Source organism: Gymnoscopelus microlampas, assembly GCF_963454915.1.
Source record: "Gymnoscopelus microlampas genome assembly, chromosome: 22".
In the NCBI taxonomy this organism is placed as follows: domain Eukaryota; kingdom Metazoa; phylum Chordata; class Actinopteri; order Myctophiformes; family Myctophidae; genus Gymnoscopelus; species Gymnoscopelus microlampas.
Window position 1 is genome coordinate 4,624,314 of NC_139959.1, and position 6,698 is coordinate 4,631,011.

At 39.7% G+C, this 6,698-nt stretch overlaps 1 long non-coding RNA gene across 1 annotated transcript; it reads left to right on the forward strand.

Annotated features, from left to right (window-relative positions):
* The first annotated feature begins 1,343 nt into the window (after positions 1 to 1,343).
* Positions 1,344 to 4,201, forward strand: LOC311038833. The gene is made up of 5 exons (XR_014600093.1): positions 1,344 to 1,361; positions 2,518 to 2,646; positions 2,904 to 3,013; positions 3,122 to 3,205; positions 3,936 to 4,201. It is a non-coding gene; the product is annotated as an uncharacterized lncRNA (long non-coding RNA).
* The last annotated feature ends 2,497 nt before the right edge of the window (positions 4,202 to 6,698 follow it).

The following is a 6,698-nucleotide window of genomic DNA, read 5'->3' on the forward strand; positions in this document are numbered from 1 at the left end:
AAAAACAGCAGATCTACAAGAGTTGTGAGCTTGCAGATCTGCTATTTTAACTAGTTTGGATCCCGGGGAGACATCTTACCTGCCATTAGACTGTGAAGATTTTCACAGTCTAATGGTCTAATTGCCCCCCCCCCCCCCAGTATATACAGTATATTTTACATTACATCTTGTTGCATTCGACGCGTTGTGAGCTTTGTGATCTGTTTTTACAGAGAAGTGGGCCCTTTATGGGCCCTGAGTAGTGTTGCCATATCTGCTTATTATAAGCGACTTTGGGCTTGTTTTTCTGTAAAGTTGCTCGTAAATATTAGTGAAATATTTCACTTATTCTTTTTGAAAATAGCAGATCTACAAGCTCACAATGCGTTGCAAATGCGACGCACTGTGAGCTTGTAGATAAAGCTCTATAAACCTATGTAGGTGTCGCTTCTTTTGGGCTTAATTGTTTTCACAGACCTGGCTGCTTATTTCTCTCACAAAATCTGGCAACAATGTCTCAGCTGGCTCGCGACCCTTGAACTCTATGCTCCCGACCGCTCGCGACGCGCGGGGAGAATGAATGCTGTCTCGAGTCAAGCTGCCTGCTCTCACTTCATAGAAAGTTAAATCAATTGCATTGCTTTAGATTCATAAAAAAAAATTATAAACCGGCTTCAGAGAAGATAAAAGAAAGAAGAAGAAGCGGCGGACATTTTAGGTGAGTGTTGACACACAGAAATACTGTTTATGTAGGCTTTTTAGCCTACTATTACTGACTGTATTTATAAGTGCGTAGGCTGCTGTGTTCTAAGTCAATCACAAGTCATGACCCAACATTGTTTAGTTATATAATGTGTCTTGATAAAGGGATTATGACAATAATTACAAGAAATTACAGTGGGAATATACAATATAATTTTTAATATAGGCCACTATCTGTACTGCTTGCCTGTGTGCTGCTCAAAACTAAATTCAAAATCTGGCGTGTGTGTGTGTGTGTGTGTGTGGGGCTTTCAGTGATGAAGCTACAGAGTGTTTTAATATCCTGTGAACTCTGAACATTAATGATTCGCTTGTCTGTCTGTCTGTCTGTCTGTCTGTCTGTCTGTCTGTCTGTCTGTCTGTCTGTCTGTCTGTCTGTGTGTGTGTGTGTGTGTGTGTGTGTGTGTGTGTGTGTGTGTGTGTGTGTGTGTGTGTGTGTGTGTGTGTGTGTGTGTGTGTGTGTGTGTTATTATTACACATTTCTTTGGCTGCAGTGGCCAAAACGAATGGTTTGCAGGCAGCCCTACTAAAACAGAAAAAGGAACCCAAGAAGAGAGAACAATTATGTGTTATGCCGCCCCCCCCCTCCCCTCCCACAACGAAAAGAAAACAGTTTGAAGGTAAAGTGATATTGTTTTGTGTAATATTAAAGTAATCATTGCTTCAAACTGTTCAGTAACAGGGGTCTCCCAGACTCTTCACCTCTTTAGTAAGCCGAAAATGCATTTCCAGGAATACCAAATTTAATCAGAACTCTGGATACAGGATAAATAAGTGCAATTGGAAGTGATGACACAAAGAAGTGGGCATGCAACATTGGAACAGGAACACTTAACATTGAAGCTAATGAATAGGTACTCTCTCCTGAAATTGGCAACCCATCTGAAACTGAATTGTCTACTTATTAAAGAGATTGAGAGACCCCTGCTTATTAAGACCGGGAACGCATCTGTGTCATTTTTTTTTATTTCTTTGGCCATTCAAAAACTTGGCCATTTCTTTGGCCATTCAAAAACAGCAGATCTACAAGCTCATAGCGCGGCACTCGGTGTCACGCTATGAGCTTGTAGATTGCTATTTTTGAAAATCTTTGAATATATATTTTTTAAAGCGAACATTTGTACCTCAAATCTTTTTCCTTTTATTTTCAAAAAACTTTTAGGATTTAGAGAACATTTTTAGAATCGGCCTCAGGTCTTAATGGGTTAAAGCTGCACTATGTAACTTTCCTCTTCTCCCCCGGATTTGAACCCGGTTTCCTGAGCAAGTGCTTTTACCATTGAGCTAATAGAGCGTGCCAACGACTCGTCACCATGGGACGCGTGGCATAGTAGCTGCAGACATACTTGAGGGGGGCAATGTTAAGTCAACCTGTTTTATACCCCTCAAAGATGTCCGCCGCTACCAAATGACACTTGTTGACGCCCCCTTCAGGATTTTTGGCACGCTCTATAGAGCCTGCCTGCTTGCTCAGGTGATACATTGAACCTTGACCATCAGATCAAAATTCATGTCAGATCCTGTGTCTAGGTGAGACATGACCTTTGACACTAAATGTCTCAATAGAAGAGCAGGCGAGACGAAATGCAACCACCCCAATTGTATAAGTTATATAGTATTATTTGTATTAACATACTCTAACATACAGATTGTATAAGTTATTGTATTAATATACTCTACGATACAGATTGCATAAAATTACATTTTATTCCACTTTAACTTTATAACAAAAAATATCTTGTTTTATCCAAAATATATCACTTGCACTACCTTTAGACTCTGACTCGTCTGAATATGGTGGAGATGCTGTTGTACCCCAAGCTATCCACGACGAAATGTCAAGTACAGTCGTACCCAGAAGAAGGCCAAAGAGTTGGAGCTGGACCTACAGCACCTTAAAACTAAGTAAGCAATGACTAATTTTAACGAAACAGTTGCATGAGTTTGCTCTTCTCAAGTATATATCTATATGTTGGTTAATTGTTCTCATGTTCTTTTTTACTTAGATCTTGACCACAAATGTTAAAAAAAACATTATATAGAAAGCATGTTATATGGAGTGGACAGATGCTAGGTTCATTATTAAACTGTTATCCTACTAACGCATACATCAATTCATTTGTTTTTTCTTTTTTTTCTCCGTACCCTGTTCATGCTTTAAGATGCAACAAATTAGAGATTGCAAAACAGAAACTGGAGGAAGGGCCCCAATATAGCTCTGCAGCAAAGCCTGACATCCCTGCTGCAGATAAGCAAACCAGTGACAGCATAGGTGTGTTTAGACAGTCATACTGTTCTACGAAAAATGGTGACAATGTGTACAATATAAGTACTGTGATACTGCCAAAAGGAGCTTAAATGTGATTCTCTACATTTTCAGTTGCAACTTCCTCCATTTCCTCTTCCCCCCGAGTCAGACGATTTGGCATCGACACCTGGGATGTTTGACACCAACGGTGACAAGGTATTGAAGAAACATACTGTGTAGGACAGTGGTTCATAAAAGTGGGGTCCCCAGGGGGTTCCACAGTGTCCCCAGCTAAATAAGAAACAGTTAAGCACAAAAGCACTATTTCAAAAATAGGCAACGGGTCATGATGCATCGTGAGCTTGTAGATCAGCTAGGTTTTGCTATTTCTGAACTATTTTTGAACAGTTTTGCCTATAGATACACACGGAGATAGACGGGAACGCCCATTCGATTTTGGCTCGGGGGAAAACACAACGATCTGCCTCATAGAGTTACATCATACACGATCGTTTGGATCACTTTCAGAGCTATTTTATGGACGATAGAAACATTGTCAGCCAAGAAAAAATGGATGTATGGCATGCACAAAATAGGGATGCCAGGCACAAAGGGTTATTTCACTACTGTTTTACCAGCTAGTATGTAATCCAATGACATTGTACTGTATAATAATTACTTTAACTCTCCCCACCTACAGTATAGACAGTTGTAGAATTCTGTACTAAATTTAATCCAACAATTAACATCTTCTCTATTGGAGGTCCATGGCACCAACTCTTTTCCAAATAGGGTCCACATTTGGGGGTCCTTGACATGAAAATGTCATTTCTTTACAGTAGACTGTTTGAAGTGTGCCTGCTTTTGTCCAAAATGAAAGTCTGGGAAATGTCATGGTAAAATGTGTTTTCATTTCTAAAACATGTCTTGTTTTCTTCTGTTTCAGGTCCACATTGGCTCTGGTGTGTGGCTCCAAAAGGAGACCTTCAGAAGATGGTGGCAGCAAACACCAAGGACTCCCTGTTCATGAATGAGCTTGCTGTTGCCATTTGGGGGACAAGAACCCTGAAGACCATGAGCCTTACAGACAAAGAATGCCCCCACTAGCCCCCCAAAAGTTTCTAAAGATTTAAATCTAAATGTGTTAAGTTCATGTTTAATGTTCAAATATGGAGATATGTGGGCTTATTTATTAATAAATTCAAATGATAAAATCTTGTGTCCATCTTTTCCAGTAAATCTAATATATTTTAATGTGTAATGAAACATTTATTATCCAAAGAACCTTTTTTTTCTGAAGAACCATTATAAAACGGTTCTTTATTGAACCAATTGGATCCTCAAAGAACCACTTTAGAAAAGGTTCTTCAGAGAACCATTTTTTTACATGGTTCTTTGAGGAACCAGAAACGGTTCCTCAAAGAACCATTTTTTGATGGTTCTTTAATGCACCTTTAATGGTTCCTTATTGAACCATTCGAATAAATGGTTCTTTAAAGAACCTTAGTGTAAAAGGTTCTTTCTGGAACCAAATATGGTTCTTCTATGGAATCACTCTGAAGAACCATTTTTGGTTCCAGATCGAACCGTTATTTTTCTGTGTGTAGAAAGGATGGAAATCCTGACAGAACCTGTGCCGGCAATCCTTACCATAACCTCAGTCAGCACCAGACCAATGCTTAAACATAACCATACTAACAGTGGCTAACTTTAAGTTTAATCAATGAAACCTATGACTAAACGTAATGTAAAGTACTTAAGTACTTAAAGTACAGTACTTGAGTAAATGTACTGCAGGCCAGATTTGATTGATGATGGAGGAGGGTCACACCATGTGCCCGTGTGTGTGAGAGATGCACCATATTTAATTTAATATTGGATGCCGGGGGAAAAAGACAAGAAAAGGTGGGCTGGCCCTGTGGTCCACAAACTGAACGGACCACCGGGAATATTCTTGAACTTCCCGATGGCTTGTCCATGCCTGGTTCCCTCTGAAGTTCCCACAGACAAATTGGCATCTCTATCTCACATAGTTATCCACTCTCCTTTCTGCTGTAATTTGAATTTATGCAAAGGAAGTATTCGCACATCCACTTTGTTCAGATGCAGGTGTGTTGGACAGTGACGACTGAAGCAATCATGAAAAAAGTATTTCATGAACAAAAGTCCCGCACACTGCTCTTGCTCAGCAGCATCGTTTTGTATTCAAATTGAAAGACGTCTCGGTCCCTCTGGACCTTCATCAAGAGTGTCTCGTCGTAATTGTTTGTAATGGCCTTCTCAATTTATTTATGCAACATAGTGTTCGCATAGTTTATGAAGCATAGTGTAGTGTACTAAGCTCTATGCAAAGTAAGTAATTTGAGACGTTTGACTGTTTTCTGTCCATCTAGTTTGTTTCTGTCTGGAATTGGCCAAGCAGAATACCATTAGAAAAACTATAAATTATTGGTTTGGCCTGGCTTAAGCTGCCACAGCATTCAATTATTGTCCCATATGAGATCATCTGCTTGCAGAAGGGCTCCTCTCCTCTCATGCATGCAGAGACTGCTGTTTCTGTCTGTTGCACCCACTCCCCGTTCCCCAGCAATCAATCACCATTTAGCCAGACCATGCTGGCTGCTCCTGCCAAATGAGTACACACTACACACAGTGGCTGAATATTTCATATACTGTACACCCACCCCTATTTGTAACAAGGATTTGTCACTAGATGTGGAGGACGTATAGCAATGGTAGCAATATTAATATTCAGTGTTGAGGGTTTTGTTGCTGTGCTGCTTGTCTGTGTGTAGTAGTTTAACATGTAGCAGTAGTTAAACAAACATGTAGCAGTAGTTAAACATGCACTAATCGAACTTTCGTTCTTAACGGCATTGATTTACTTTTCTCTAGATATTACGGTTATTCCTACCACTGCACATCCAGGCTTTACTAACAGTTGCTTGGAGCTTGTTCTAGGCCAGTGGTTTTATAAAATCTTTTGCCACAGGCACACCAATGGGCAAGTAAAAATCTCAAGGCACACGTGTATTCATAGTGCAAATAGCTGATTTACAGGCTCATAGTGCGAAGAAAAATATGTGTTTTCTTCGCCTATAATGACATGCCTAAAATAGGGTCGAACATTGTTAATATATATTTATGTATTTATTTATTTTTAGGGTATAGCATTTGCCTCTGTATTGGCAAATGAGTGCATTTGCAAATACTTCATAACTTTTTGTAGTTGTATGATTGATTGATTGAATACTTTATCAACAGTTTGCAAAAAGTACTGTACAGGGGTACAGTTATACAATAATGCTAAAAGGATAACACAAAAATCTCTGAGGGCTTGTTTTCATTGTAGTCAATTCATCAAAACAAAGTATAAAGACTTACAATACTATGCAAGAAATGAACAATACTCGGAGCAATGCAAGTATATTTACAGAAAAACAGTGGGGGGTAATTTCAAGGTCCAGTTGGAAATTGCAGACAGGTGCTCTTTTAATGGTGGGTTTGAAGGAGGGTAGGGAGTCGGACTTTTTGATGGCTGGTGGTAGGACGTTCCACATTTTAGTGGCATTACAGTAGAATGAGTTCATCCCCATCTTTGCGCCGAATCTGGGCTCTGGATTAGATCAGTGGAGCTCTGTGCCGGTGGGCATTTCTCACTCTTTTGAAGTAGCTTGACAGGTATACTGTAAGGGCACTGGTCCCTATA